The following is a 16,352-nucleotide window of genomic DNA, read 5'->3' as shown; positions in this document are numbered from 1 at the left end:
CGCTTTATCTTTTAAATAATAACTCTGAATCCATGCGATAATTTTAGTCCGATAAAAAAGTCTAGGCAATACTGTATGTAAAAACTAAACTATTATAAACTAAATTTTGGGAAACGGCAAATCAACAAACTATGTTTGTAATGACGGGACCTTAGTTGGCTAATGATGGTTTTGGGAAACGCATCTAAATATAGCCTATTTTCCACACTATAGGCTATTGTAACGAAAGCTCAGACAAAGATGGATACATGTGCAGTAGGTTTATTGTATAAATGAGATTAAACAGGAAGAAGTATATACTCAAGTGTACAGCAGAAGAGTACGGTGTAGTAGACAGGTGGCTAGAAATCGGCATCGGATAACAGGCTGGGATCAGGGCTGGCAGCAGAGATTCAGAGTCCAAAAGCAGGCAAAGTTCAGGGCAGGCGGCAATATAAATACAGGGTCAAGAAACAGTCCGGGTTGGCAACAAGAAGAAATCAGAATCAGGGAAAAACGCTCAGAAATGTCTGCAGGGCAAAACAAGACTTCGCACTGAAGCAGCGTGTGAGTGCTGCTTATATGTGTGTGGAATGTGATTGGAGATATGTGTCAGGTGTGTCTGAAATCAGTGTAGATGGATGACGTAATGTCAATAGTCCGGTGATGATGACCTCTGCTGGTTAGTGAAGGGAATAGCTGGGACCGAGCCGGTGACAGAGCCCCCCTCCTGCGAACGGCTCCTGACGTGAGGATGATAACGACGTCGGGGTCTTCCACGGGGGCGAGGGGCCGGCATTTCCGGATGATCCTGATGAAATTTCTGTAGAAGGTTGGGGTCCAGAATGTCCGCTCTGTTGACCCAGGATCTTTCCTCCGGACCGTACCCCTCCCAGTCTACCAGATATTGTAGTGTCCCGCCCCGACGTCTGGAGTTCAGGATGTCGTGTACCTGATAAGTTTCCTCACCGTCGATGACAATGGGTGGGGAGCCCTGCGCACCGTCTGCCAACTCCCTCTCCTCCTCCACAGGACCAGCAGCCGGTTTGAGAAGTGATACATGAAATGTGGGAGAAATACGGTAATTATTGGGCAATTCCAGGCGAAAAGATACTGGTGAAATCTGTTTATTGATTTTGAAAGGACCCACGTACCTGGGGCTGAGTTTCTTGCATGGTAATTTCATGCGGAGGTCCCGGGTTGATAACCATACCCATTGTCCTGGTGTATATGTCGGGGCTGGGCGTCGACGGCGATCTGCCTGCTCTCTAAATCTCCTTATGGCTCGTGATAAGTGTGTGTGAGTGGCGTTCCGCTGAAGCCAGTCATTGACAGCGGGTAGTTCGGTGGGTTCGCCAGACCATGGGAATAGTGGGGGTTGGAACCCGAGTACACACTGGAAAGGAGTCAGTCCCGTAGCAGCCTTACGTAACGAGTTCTGTGCGTATTCAGCCCATATCAAATACTTGCTCCAGTCGGCTTGATTTTGGTGGCAGTAGGTGCGTAGAAAGCGTGTAATTTCCTGATTGAGCCTCTCGGTTTGTCCGTTGGATTGTGGGTGGTATCCTGAAGTTAAACTGATGTTGATGTTGAGACTTTTAAAGAAAGCCATCCATACTCTTGATGTGAACTGGGGTTCTCTGTCTGACACAATATCCTCCGGTAACCCATAAAAACGAAAGACATTATTACATAGGAGTTCAGCCGTTTCTAGAGAGGTGGGAAGTTTGGGAATGGGAATGAGTCTGCACGCCTTGGAAAATCTATCAATTATGGTTAGAATAGTGGTATTGCCTTGAGATGTGGGGAGATCCGTTATAAAATCGATAGCTATATGGGACCATGGTCTGCGGGGGGTGGGTAAGGGTTGTAATAATCCGGCCGGTAGCTTTCGGGAGTGCTTGTGCATATTACATAGACGGCAATTGTTGAGAAATCTTGTGATGTCCGTCAGCATGTTGGGCCACCAAAATTTTTTCTGTACCAGTTCCATTGTTCCGCTTATACCTGGGTGCCCGGAGCTGGGGTTGTTGTGTATTGCACATGGATGAGATTTGGATGGAGAACCCTGTTTCTGGGATAATATTGCGCCGATGCCCGTGTTGGATGCGTCAATTTCCACAATGAAGGGTAACTCAGGATTAGGATTATGAAGGATGGGAGCGGTGGCGAAGCGCTGTTTCAATTTGGCAAATGCCCTCTCAGCCGTGTCGTTCCATTTGATAAGTGATCCCTTCCCTCTGGTCAAACTTGTGAGTGGGGAAGCAACCAAACTGAAGTTTCGAATGAAACGTCTATAAAAATTTGCGAAGCCAAGAAATCTTTGGAGCTCTTTAATGGTTCTGGGCTTGGGCCATTTTAATACTGCTTGCACCTTCTGCTCATCCATGGCCACGCCCTCAGTGCCAATAATGTATCCTAGGAAGGAGATGGATGTTTATTGGAATTCGCACTTCTGTAGTTTTGCATATAATCGGTGTTCGATTAGTCGTTGAAGCACTGCCCTTACGTGACTGATGTGTTCTTCTAGGGATTCAGAATAGATCAGGATGTCATCGATATAGACAATGACCCAGCGATGAAGCATGTCTCGGAAGACGTCATTAATAAATGCTTGGAACACAGAGGGACTGTTTGCTAGTCCGAAGGGCATGACCAAGTATTCATAATGGCCGCTACTAGTAGAGAACGCAGTTTTCCACTCATGGTCCTTCTTTATTCTAATCAAATTGTAAGCACTACGGAGATCGAGCTTAGTAAAGTATTTGGCAGTGCGTAATAATTCTAGAGCTGCCGGGACTAGAGGCGAAGGGTACCTGTACTTGACTGTAATTGCATTGAGCCCCCGGTAGTCGATACATGGGCGTAATCCACCATCCTTCTTCTCCACGAAGAAGAAACCGGCTGATGCAGGTGACGTAGAATGACGTATAAATCCCTTCTTGAGTTCCTCCTCAATGTATGCGTTCATGGTTTCGGTTTCAGTTTGGGATAAAGGGAATATTCTTCCCCGTGGGGGTGTCGTTCCGGGCAAAAGCTCAATTGCACAGTCATACTCACGGTGCGGTGGTAACTCGGTGGCCTTTTGCTCGTTAAATGCTTCGGTCAGGTCGTGATATTCTTCGGGAATTTCCGAACGGGGAACAATTTTCTCTGTGGTTGTAATGGAGCTGACTTGTAAGGGTGATACAGTTTGCAAGCAATCTTGAAGGCATTCCTTGTCCCAACTTATGATCTCACCCTTCCGCCAGGAAATAAGAGGGTTATGTTTCTTTAACCAAGTTCTTCGGAGGTTAGTGGAGTGTGACCAATTTGCATGGGTTCCAGAGTGTTGCTTGAGGGTAATCTGGGTCTTAGGCTGAGGGGTGACAAAGAGTGAAGTGGTTTACGAGCTCGTATGAGGTCCAGGCGTATAGAAAGTTCAATGAATTGGTCCAATGTTTTTCCCTCATCACGACAAGCTAGTTCAGTTTGCAATTCTGGGTTGAGACCTTTACGATATAGTGTCTTTAATGTATCATCCAGCCATCCAGTCTGGGCTGCCAGTGTGCGGAAGTGAAGAGCGAAGTCGGCGGCTGTTTGGTTGCCTTGTTGAATAGTTAACAACTCCTCACCAGCGCTGCGACCTCCCTCAGGATGTTCGAACACAGTGCGAAATTTTTGCAAAAAACTTGCAAAAGTGGCGAACGTAGGGGTGCTTGGTTGCCAGATGGCGGTAGCCCACTCCAGGGCTTTGTCGGTGAGTAGCGAACAGACAAACGCTATTTTGCTCTTCTCTGTTGTGTACATATATGGCTGCTGGGAGATAAATAGCTGACACTGCAGTAGGAATCCTTTACATTTAGCTGGATTACCTCCATATTTCTCAGGAAGAGCCAATCGTGGGTTTTGTGCAGCACTGGGGTTTTCGCCGGGAGGAGCGTTGAAAGCAAAGCTCTCCATTGGTGACTGTGCAGAGATGTTCAGACCTTGTAATGCCTTCACCAATTCCTCCGTGAGCTGAGTGAGGTGAGTGAGTTGTTGTTGATGAACCGAGAGTGTTTGGGCTTGAGCTTGAAGTTCCGTAGAAAACTTTTGCATGGCTGCGGGATCCGATGTTGGCGAAGTCTTCTGTAACAAAAGCTCAGACAAAGATGGATCCATGTGCAGTACGTTTATTGTATAAATGAGATTAAACAGGAAGAAGTATATACTCAAGTGTACAGCAGAAGAGTACGGTGTAGTAGACAGGTGGCTAGAAATCGTCATCGGATAACAGGCTGGGATCAGGGCTGGCAGCAGAGATTCAGAGTCCAAAAGCAGGCAAAGTTCAGGGCAGGCGGCAATATAAATACAGGGTCAAGAAACAGTCCGGGTTGGCAACAAGAAGAAATCAGAATCAGGGAAAAACGCTCAGAAATGTCTGCGGGGCAAAACAAGACTTCGCACTGAAGCAGCGTGTGAGTGCTGCTTATATGTGTGTGGAATGTGATTGAAGATGTGTGTCAGGTGTGTCTGAAATCAGTGTAGATGGATGACGTAATGTCAATAGTCCGTTGATGATGACCTCTGCTGGTTAGTGAAGGGAATAGCTGGGACCGAGCCGGTGACAGCTATAGCCTATGCCGTGGAACTCTACAATTTTGCTTATGACATAGATTTCGAGTCAAAGCACCACGCATCCCAGCATTATGGATATAATTACTATTAGCTAATTATTATTATTGTTATTATTATTAGGCTATTATTATTATTGTAGGCCTGCATTAGTGGACGTAATGTTTTTTTAAGCAAGCAGATTTTTTTTCTTACATGCGTGTGAAAGAGAAAATGAACAGAGAAAATAAGAAAATAAAAAGACGATAAATAATATGCGCCTCACTTTGCGTGCGGATATGCCCATTTATTTAATTAATTTATATAAACATGAGAGTGTTTTACACAAAGTGGCAGTTGGCCAAATATTTGTAACATAGTCAATAATAAATAATAAATAGCCTACTGATAAAGTAAGTTCAGGTGATCACAAGTTCACAATCAGGTGATGTGCTCCACCGGCACGATAATCTTAATATTATTTTGCTATTTTTCATATGCGCACGTTTAGGATTTGAGGTAATAACATTGCCATTATGGTCAAAGAAATCAAAACATTTTTTTCACCCAAACAAAATTTAATAGGGCACTAAAGGCTAAAGAACTTATATTTGCTTTTTGAAGCCTATGACTTCTCACCATATATCTTTTCTAAAGCATTTGGTATAGTGTAAGAGCATGTTTATTACTAAGAAAACTAAATCAAAATTACATTTTAATTAAACACATCACATACAGTAAGCTACTACGCCTACAGTCTGTTTAGTATTGTAAAAAGGCAAAGCTGAATATATGTGTTAAAAGTGCCACCCAGCGGTCAATAGCTGTTGGCGCACCACTTACCGCTGTCGCTGCGGTATGAATGGCGGCAAAAGGAACACATTGAAGTAGTAACATCTGTAATACATTTTTAAAGCACCAAATGTTTATAAACTGTTCTATATTATTGGTAGATTTGAAATAGTCAAAGTCAATTTTCAATCTGGCTTTTACTGATCTGACAAAAACTGTACTCGCATCACTGTCTAAAAAACCTTCTATCTTGTTTCTTCTACTTAAGTAGATATTTTTGCTTGACCAAGTAAAAAATTAAGCAACTAACAATTTCTGACAATATTTAAAACCAAAAATGAACATTTGCTTTGAAATTTTTTCTCCAAACATTACAAACATCTTTTGCAACAACCGAAACAAATTTTCGGTTTGTCAATTGCCAATTTGCCACAGTCTGAAAAACTATGAAAAATGGTTTCTCTCTGCTGACAGAAAGGACATTGATCACTCACATTTGGATTTAACATGGAAATAAAAGCATTAACAGCCAAACCACCATGCAGAATTCTCCATTGCAAATCCCCTACTCTCTTTGTCAACAGTGGTTTCAAGAGTTCCCACTTAGATATGCTTGGCACTTATAGCAGTTTTGGCATGCTGTCCCGGGAGAGAACCCTGAGCTCGGAGATATTTGAGCCCAGGGCTCCCACCCGGTCTAAAAGCATATCAGGAGAACCGAGATCAGGTAGGTCTCGATCGCTCCCCCTTTAGAAGGGGAGAAAAAGGAGGAGATGGGGTGGAAGGGGGGATTCTTCCAAAACGAAGATAGTGCAATGAGGAGAAAGTGATCCATTTATATAAAGCTAGGATCATTCTGATTGGATTATTACTGATTACAGATTAGTGGCCAGCGGTGCACAATCATATTACCTCTGGTCACGACCAATCCTAGATCTGCGTGTTTTGAACCGCTGTCTGCACAAGCTGCTGTTCAGAATGCTCACGCAGAGGCGCATTCTCCAATGCGTTCGTCCTCGGGATTGGTTTGCAGCCATAGACCTGAAGGACACGTATTTCCATGTCTCCATTCTTCCACGCCACTGCCAATTTCTGCGGTTTGCGTTCAAGGGTCGAGCGTGGCAGTACAAGGTCCTCCCCTTCGGGCTCTCTCTGTCTCCGCGGGTCTTCAACAAACTCGTGGAGGGTGCCTTAGCGCTCCTTCGGCTCGCGGGCATCCGCATACTCAATTATCTCGACGACTGGCTGATTTTAGCCCACTTGCGGGAGCAATTGATTGTGCACAGGGACAAGGTGCTTCGGCATCTCCGCCTACTGGGGTTTCAGGTCAACCGAGAAAAGAGCAAACTCGTCCCCGTGCAGAGGATCTCTTTTCTCGGGATGGAGCTGGACTCGATCACCATGGTAGCGCACCTCTCCGTGGAACGCGCTCGCCTTTTGCTGAACTGTCTGAGGGAGCTCGACAGCAAACTAGTGGTCCCACTGATATGAGACCACTTCAGCACTGGCTTCACGATTGGGTCCCAAGACGCGCATGGCACGCGGGCACAAACCGGGTCTCTGTTACTGCGCTGTGTCGCCGCGCCCTCAGCTCTTGAAACGACCCCTCGTTCCTACAGGCCGGTGTGCCTCTAGGACAGGCGTCCAGCCATGTTGTTGTTTTAACAGATGCTTTAAACATGTGTTGGGGGGCCGTGTGTCGCGGGCATGCGGCTGCGGGCCTGTGGAAGGGTGCCCAGTTGCATTGGCATATCAATCGCCTAGAGCTGTTGGCAGTGTTTCTCCCTCTCCACCGCTTTTTACCAGTGCTGGAGCGGCAACACGTGCTGGTCAGGACGGACAGTACGGCGGCTGCGGCGTATATCAACCGCATGGGGGGTATGCGCTCTCGCCGCATGTCTCAGCTCGCCCGCCGTCTGCTACTCTGGAGTCACTGAGATCGCTGTGCACCATTCACGTTCCAGGCACGCTCAATCGTGCAGCCGATGCGCTCTCACAACAGCTGTTACGCCCTGGAGAATGGAGACTCCACCCCGAGTCTGTTCAGCTGATATGGGCGCGATTCGGGGAGGCCCAGATCGATCTGTTTGCTTCCCCCGAGAACGCTCATAGCCAGTTGTTTTTTTTTCCTGACCGAAGGCTCTCTCGGCACGGATGCACTGGCCCACAGCTGGCCTCGGGGCATGCGCAAGTATGCGTTTCCCCCAAGGTCAAGGTCAGGGAGGACGAGGAACAGGTTCTGCTAAATCCTCTTGGGCGCGTGCACGCGGCGCCACTCTAACAGACATCTGTACAGCTGCGGGCTGGGCGACACCCAACACATTTGCAAGGTTTTACAATCTGTGAGTGGAGCCGGTTTCCTCAAGGGTATTAGGTAACCCTTTGGTGATTGAGGAAACAACTCGGTAGGGTGTTGAGACATGCTTGCTGCGCCATTTTCCCTAACACGGAGATACGTGCAAACACCACACAGAAACGGCAACTGACCCAGCCGAGGCTCGAACCAGCGACCTTCCTGCTGTGAGGCAACAGCACTACCTACAACACCACTGCGTCACCTATTCAAAGCATTAGAAAGATAAAAACCAACTCTCCATCACTATCAACAATACACAGAACACTTTCAACAGACCATTTATCCACAAAGGATTATTTGTTAATTTGTAAAATGCAAACTCAATTTTTAGTGGAGCTTCTAACATAACCAAAAAAAAAAATTAAAAACATATTTTGATCCATTTTTCTGATTTTAGTTTTTCCTTGAAATCCATATAGAAAGTTTAGCCACTCAAGACATGTTTTTGTTTTTTCTTGAAAATATTATATTTCTAAATATTTAGCAAAAAAAATAAAAAATAAAATGTTTGTCATACCCCAACTTCCCTGACTTTTGTAAAAGCAATTTGGCGGTTTCATGCTATCTCAAACTATTTCCCTATAAAAATCTCTGTGCAGATTTTAATCTAAAAGCTGCTGTTCTAGAAGATAAGTCAACAAGACCTTGACAATACAGTAGCTTTAATTCAGTGATACCCAGACCAAAAAAAAAATCTAAATTTCTTTCGGCATCTTTTCAATCAAACACTTAGGTGGATTTAATACCATAACTTTATGCCAAAGCACAGAAGCAACTAAATTGTTTGCTATTTAAACCCGTCTGTGATTTGACATCTGAGGGATCCATCATTTCCATTTAGCAAAATTCACAGATATCTTCTGCTATACCTTATTCTATTTTCCCCCACTTCAAACCACTTGGTAACTTAGGAATGTTTTCCTCTCTCCAGTGACCTTGTATTAAAGCTTCACTTTTATCCCAATTGACCTTTGATGAAGAGGCCTTTTCATACACATTTAAAGCTTTAACCGTTTCAAGTACATTATTTTAATTTGTGATAAATATGCTAATGTCATCAGCATAAGCAGAAAGAGGTATACTGTTGGCAAAGAGGTATACTGTTGACTTTTCCACAGGCAGCACAAAGTGTGAATGCCTTTTGTTATGCACACACCCCCTTCCTTGGGAGAATTCTTGGATTATTTAAGGTAAGGTTTGAGAAAGGCTCAGGGCGATTTTGCCTAACCAGATCAGCCCATAACATGGAGCTTACGCTCCATGTTGTGTAGCTATAATTTGAAGTCAGGTATGCATCTTTTCATCTTGGATTTGTCTTTGATAATTTGATGTGTTATTGATTATTTATGAATTGACTGATTGAATTGGCATAATACATTTACCTGACCAATAAATTGTTATGTTTTGAATTATTCAAACAGAGTTCGTGTTATTATCTCTAGTAGATTGTGGTAATTTCATAGCACCACAAGCCCCTGTACAGGTTAGTAGCGGACTAGAACACGGTAGACGGAGCATTGCGGCATGCTATACGATGTCTCTAGAGCTCCGACTAACACATTGGCATTAATTCATGTATACTTAGACTGTAAAAGGCTATCTAAGGGCATAGTCCTTCACCCGATAAACTTATAATACTATTTAGATAGTGTAGTGATTATTCAAAGTTACTAATAGTTTAAGTACGACTGGTCTGCTTAATTCTATAGTAATGATCATTATATGACTAAATAGCTCTGTTTGATTTAGGAGGTAGCAGATCTATGGGGACCGCATAAAAAATATCCTAATCTGAGTAAGTAGGGTTCTGCCTTTTTAGGATAGCGGTCAATCGCCACTGTTAAATGACCAAGACTGACATGCTTGTGCTTAAGAAATTGTATACTCGGCCGGTACAAGATTCAGGATGTTATAGGAATCCCAATGAACGAGAATAACATAAAATGATGAACCGAAGAGAATATTCAATCATAATCTAAACTAATGTGAACGGAAACAAAATAACCTTCTCAATGATTTATAATTGGAGTCAGATAAAACCAGGATAAATATATTAATATTCTAAACCACCTCATACTAAAATTGGAGTCAGATATGAGTTAAGTTTAATATAGATCAACATTGTGCACTGGAAAGACCAAACATGCAGTGAACCTTCATCCTTCAGTGGATACCGTCATTGGACCAACTGTCTGGACTCTACAGAATTAATAAAATGAAAATGTTATGCCACCTAGTGCCATTTTTTAATAGCAGTCTATCATTAAATTGAACATTTACTGAGTATATTCAAAATACTTGAATGTGAAACTGATAAAAGTAAGCTACAATATATACTATTTCTAAAAGTTAAGAAGCTAACTAAGTTTAAAAGTTTATGCAGTAAAGTCTATTTATAATTTTGTATGTAATATCTAATCTATCAAATAGCCCCAATACTATTGTATTCTTTATTTACATCACAAAATGTATACCATTTGTAAATGTGTGTTTAAGACTTCAGACTTGTTAACTGATTTTGTTTTCTTCTTCTAGAGAATGCAATGAAGGACCCACAAATTGAACGTGCTATAGGTTTGTGCAAAAAGGTTGTCGGGTGTTTCAGCTACAGTTGAAAGAGGAAGAGGGATCTTTCTGAGGCACAAAAACAACTCTGTTTACCAGACCACAAGCTCAAGACGGAGTGTTCAACAAGGTGGGGATCTAGGCAGGCTATGGTGAGGAGAGTACTTGAGCAGCAAGCTGCCATCACCTGTCCTGTCCTCTGACCGCAAGGCTATGCACCTCTTTCTGACATGGCAAAACCTGGAGGTCCTGGAGGCTGTGGACAAGACTCTCACCCCACTAGCTGACTTCACAGATGCTCTTTCAGGAGAGCAGTATGTCAGTGTCTCTTCTGTGAAACCTGCTCTCCACCTTTTCAAGTCTTCTGTTTTGGCTGTTAAGGAAGATTACTCTGACCTTATTTGCACAATAAAATCCAAGATTGTGGGGTATCTGGAGGAAAAATATCAAGACCAAAAAACAACCCTCGACCCCAGGTTTAAGATGGCGTATGTCAATAAAGATAACAAAACTGCTGTCCAAAACAAAATACAAGATGAGATGTCAAAGCTAACAACAGTTCAGGTAAATCTAGATATATATAAGGTGTATTACAATGTACAGAATTGTTTAAATTGTTAATACATTATTTTTTAACATGAATAAACTTATTAAATCAACATGATTTGTCCTTCACAGGAAAGTCTGCCTACTATAACTAGCAGTAGCAGTCCTGAAACTAAGACTCGAAAGACCTTAGGGAGTTTCTTCAAACCAGCACAAAGAAACACAGGGCCAACAGATCCAGCCTCACAGCGACAACAATCTGTCAGCATGGAGCTACAGTCTTACCTGTTCTTAAGCAACGCTGACAGTGAAGTCAATCCATTAGTGTGGTGGAAGGCTCATAAGGAGCAGTATCCAAGATGCATTCCTGCAACCAGTTCCCCTTCTGAAAGGGTTTTCAGCACAGGAGGCAACATTGTCTCTTGTCGCCGTTCTGCACTGAAGCCACAAAATGTTGATAGGCTAGTGTTTCCAGTTAAGAATCTTTAAATCACTTCATCTTTAAATCAGATCATTTACTCATAATATGACATAATAGCTTTTTATGCCTTTTTCTTTAAATTATTTCATGATTTTTCAATACATTTATTTTAATTTAAAGAGTATTGTTTCCTATTTACTGCTATTTTACAGCTGTTTGATAATGTTCAGGGGGAAACATTTCAAATAAAAAAGTTCCACAGAATCGTGAGAGAACCGTGATCTTTGTTCAAGCAAAAAAAAAAAAAAAAAAAATCGTGATTCTCATTTTTTTCCAGAATTGTACAGCTCTACTTTGAAGGGCTCGGTGAGTTTACGGGTGAACACCACAATTATGGTGGTCCGAAGGCAATCCCTGTCAAACATGGCTGTGGAAAAAAATTATCTTGGCATTGCTGGGCAAACTAAAGGATACACTAGATTAGCTGTTGCAAGCAGATGTTATAGCGCCAGTCACTCAGCCCACTCCTTGGGTCAACAGCCTCGTTATCACTGAATAAAAGAATGGGTCATTACGAGTATGCCTGGATACTCGTGACCTTAATAAAGCTATCCTTCGTCAACATTTCTCTATTCATTTCTCTATTATATAACTGAAGATGTTCTGTGTAAGCTTTCAAGAAAGAACATTTTCTCTATCTTTGATGAAAAGGACGGCTACTGGCAAGTCAGACTCGATACAGAATCTTCTCTACTATGCAATAATACGCCATGGGGTAGATATAGATTCAAATGTCTGCCGTTTAGTGTCAAGTTTGCTAGTAAAGTTTTCCAGCAGTACAACAATGAAGTGTATAGAAACATACAGGGTGTACACATTGTAGTGGATTATATGATTGTTGCTGCTGCCACAGAACAAGAACATGATGTCATTGTTGCTGAAATAATGCAGAGAGCAGAAAAACACAATGTGAAATTTAACCCCGACAAGATCAAGTTCAAGGTGAATAATGTACATTTCATGGGCCACATGATAAATCCACAAGATACAGGCAGTAGTAAGCATGCCAGCACCCGAGGACAGACAAGCACTGCAGCGTCTTTTGGGCATGATACAATATCTCGCACCATTTATTAGAGGTGAGGCATTACTGATGGCCCCTCTTAGACAGCTGTTAAGAAAGGACATTACATTCTAGTGGCAACCGGAACATGAGGCCCTGTCTGCACTCAAGACAGCACTAACCAACACACCAGTGCTATGACCCCAACACAGCACTCACCATATAGACAGACACATCCAAAGATTGCTTAGGAGCATGTCTGCTGCAGGAGGGGCAGCCAATAGCATATGCGTCCCTGGCATTAACAGATAGAGAAAAGAAGATTGAAAAGGAGCTGCTGGCGATCGTCTTCTCAATCAAAAAGCAAAAAGGACAGCACACTCCAGTTGCTTGTGAAAACACAAAGGACAGGATGGCCGACACACAGAAATTAACTTGGTCCCTCTATTCATCAGTTTTGGCCTGTCAGACACACTGTGGCCGTGCAAGATGGCATATTACTGGTATATGGTAGAATTCTGATTCCCGAGAAACTACACATCTCACACCAAGGAATGCAGCGCACAAAGGCACATGCCAGAAAATGTCTGTATTGGCCTGGAATGACTAAACACAAAAAGCAGACGGTTGAGATGTGTCCAACGTGCCAACAGTTCCAGCCCAGGAACCAGAAAGAGCCACTCATCTCTCATGAAATCCCAGAGCTTCCCTGGTTAAAAGTAACTGCTAACATCTTCGAAATCAGAAGTCAGTCATTTATTTTGATTGTTGATTACATGTCAAAGTTTCCTGAGGTGATGAACATCAAAGACAAGACCGCAGGGGGTGGTTTTGTCGTACTGCGCCTTTAAGACAAGTTTTTGCCGCCTACTGTTTCTATGTGCCTTCCCGTGTCCTTTAATCTCCTTCCTCGGCTGCGTCAGACAACAGACAGACTTAAAGGAAGTAGGTCTCATGTAGCGTTTGTGAGAAATACTACAGTAAGAGCCTTACTAATCAGTATTTGTTGTGAAGTTGCATTGATGAGTCACATGCAATATCGTTACAAAGTTCACGCGCACACACACACACACACACACAGATACACACGCACACCCGGCTGACACACACACAGATACACACGCACACCGCAGCTGACACACACACACACACACACAGACAGGCAGACAGACAGAGCGCGCTTAGCTTTGCACTGTTATTGCACTCAAATGTGACAGGATACAGGCTAACCTCCACTGCTGTGTGGAAATCTATTATGTTATTGTACAAAATAAACCTGATTTAACGCCCACAAACCAGGACTGAAGTGTCTTCTTTTATACAATAATTGTTCTGACACGCGGCTGTGCTGATGAAGTAAAGCTGAAGTAAATCGCTGTACTTCATTACACATGTCCACTGTTTTAAAACACTTTAAACATGTGAAACTTACTCTTAATCACATTTGATGATGATTGCTGATCCTAGCAAACAGAACAGACCTTTTATTCCCGGTTGCTTTGCGTATGTCTGGTCTTGCTGACATATATACACGTGCAGCTGTCAATCAATTCAGTGGGAAGGGGGACCGCACTCTTATGTAAAGTTGCAGTCGGTCTGAAAACCGCTCTAATTGGTCCACTGATTTTATGTTGTTAAATTGAAAAAAAAGGACTGGGTATGTTTATATCACCCCAATATGATGGTATATACACTATATATACACATGTTTGTCCAAATAGCTTAAAAAGTAGATTTTTTACCATAGGTGCCCTTTAATCGAATCGTGAGACAGAGAGCTGTCACATCAAGCAGCAAAAAAGAGAAGAGGTTAGAAATTCTACATTTCGAGTTACATTCATCATTTTGAGGGTGAGTATTATCATGCTATAAAAAGGAATAGCAATTAAACACTAGCCGTGTGTGTTTTTCACAGTTTATATCGATTTGTATGTTATATTTTTATTAGCTGTGTCATTTCTATCTATCTGTATATCTATCTATTTACATACATGTACATGTTGTGCTTAATATCCATAAGTGTGAACTAGTATGAGTTATTAGCTAACGTTTTACGTTTTACTTTCCAGGTTTCCTGTTAGGATGGAGTGACATGAGAGATCAGTGTGACGTGTTTCAGGTCGATGATGAAGTCAGAGAAGCTGCATAGTTTGAGTGGGAGGCTATTTATTCTCAGGAAATGATGATTACTTTTACCTGTCAAAATGATTACAGATTTGAACAAAACACTCACAACTTCTTATTTAACAATTGTTTAATGTTGTATTTTTTCACATTCCTGTAAGGGAAATGTTTAACATTGTGTCAAACTATTTATATTTATACTGCAGTGCAAATGTCTAAAGTTATGTTTTTACATTGCTGCAGTGCAAATGTCTACTTATTCATATTTACATATTTCAAGGTTTTCCTTGTTCAAAATGAGTTGGAGGTAGCATCCCATTCATTACATTTTTGTGACTTGAAACAAATACATTTTATGTGTTTTATGCATTAAATATAATTAAATACAACCAGTGCTTGAGCATCACTTGGGGTCTGACGGTAGTTGCCTGCCTGATTTTTGTCAAAAGACAGAGGTGGTACATTTGATGGAGGTGAGCATTGCATATTTCTCTATGCATATTATACCCTGCTTATTTACACCTGCAGTGCAAGTATATAAATTTATATATTCTAAATTTATATATTTATATCTTAAAATTCTTATTTATATTTACATTAGTGCAGAGCAATTGTTCACTTAAATTGTTATGTAATATATGTTTGAATGATTATGTTGAAAATTAATGTTTATTATATTGACAACTTTATATTCCTGCAGTGCAGGCAACAACATATAAATTATGTACAGTGTGTGTATTCTTTAATCTTTAGCTCAAGCTTCTACTAATGCACAGCAGGCAAGCCATTGTATAAAACTGGTTGGTGCTCGCTGTAATAGAAAAAGATGATGATTATCCATCTTGTGTTGCTTCATGCTGCGGATGAGATGCTCAGTGTGGACCCTTAGCCATGGCATGGACTGTGTCTCCCTTACAGGTGCTCTTACTCTGGACACGTGTATATATATATATATATATATATATATATATATATATATATATATATATATATATATATATATATATATATATATTAACTATACTGCAATTTATTGAAGTTAGTGATGGTTAATACTGAGTATGTTGCTGCATTCATTAACAGAAAGTTGTAAATACTACAACATCAAAGTCAAAGTCCCTTTAAGTACTACAATATATACAGTATAGTACAATTTACTATAGTTTAGTTAAAAAAATAACATAATATTATTTAACATAACATACAATTACAATTTGTCACTTCTTTCATCTGGGTTAAATTCAGATACATCATGTTTAATTGTACCTTTAGAACTGAATTACATCAAAAGCAGCATCGAAGCAGTCTCTTTTCAGTCACTCCACCTCCTCACGGAGACTTTGAGCCTGATCCGGTGCATTAATCATCTGCCGTGGGTTGTGGAACTGAACAATAAAGATGTTCCAGATGTTGGGCATCCACTGGCACAGGATCCTCATCAATTTAAGTGTATATCTCCCTTCTTTGCCATGCTCCAAACGTGTTTAGGTTTCGCTGCTGTAAGATTTTACTGTAGAACACGTTAGGCGGAAGCTGAGAGACTGGCTTATATTCTACCGGAAACACGTCAGCAGAGTTTGTGCATAGAGTCTATTGAAAAAATGAAAACAGTGTATGCAAGACATGGCATTCCAAAAGAGCTGCAAGTGTGCGTTCACGTACCCTTCGCCAGCTATGAAATGAAGAAATTCGCTGCAGAGTGGGGCATTAAGATGACACACTCAAGTCCAGTCTATCCTCAATCCAACGGGTTGAAAGAACAATCAAAACTGTCAAACACATCCTGAAAAAGCAGAACAATCAAGAGAGGATCATCAACTTGCTCTTCTCTTGTTGAGAAATACTCCTATCACTGGCACATCCTATTCACCAGCTCAAGTTCTGATGGGAAGAGTCCTAAGGAGCACCTTACCAGTGTCTATTGAAGTCCT

At 41.8% G+C, this 16,352-nt stretch overlaps 1 protein-coding gene and 1 pseudogene across 6 annotated transcripts in view; one reads left to right on the top strand and one right to left on the bottom strand.

Annotated features, from left to right (window-relative positions):
• gsg1l2a (gsg1-like 2a) overlaps positions 1–16,352 on the bottom strand; it is a 172,953-nt gene that overhangs the window by 17,525 nt on the left and 139,076 nt on the right. The window lies entirely within an intron of this gene.
• On the top strand, positions 10,246–11,338 carry LOC147846051 (E3 SUMO-protein ligase ZBED1-like; annotated as a pseudogene).

This window comes from Danio rerio, chromosome 3, assembly GCF_052040795.2.
Source record: "Danio rerio strain M-AB ecotype USA chromosome 3, GRCz13ab, whole genome shotgun sequence".
Taxonomy (NCBI): domain Eukaryota; kingdom Metazoa; phylum Chordata; class Actinopteri; order Cypriniformes; family Danionidae; genus Danio; species Danio rerio.
The sequence above is the reverse complement of the archived record's forward strand: the minus strand, read 5'-3'. Positions and strand labels throughout refer to the sequence as shown.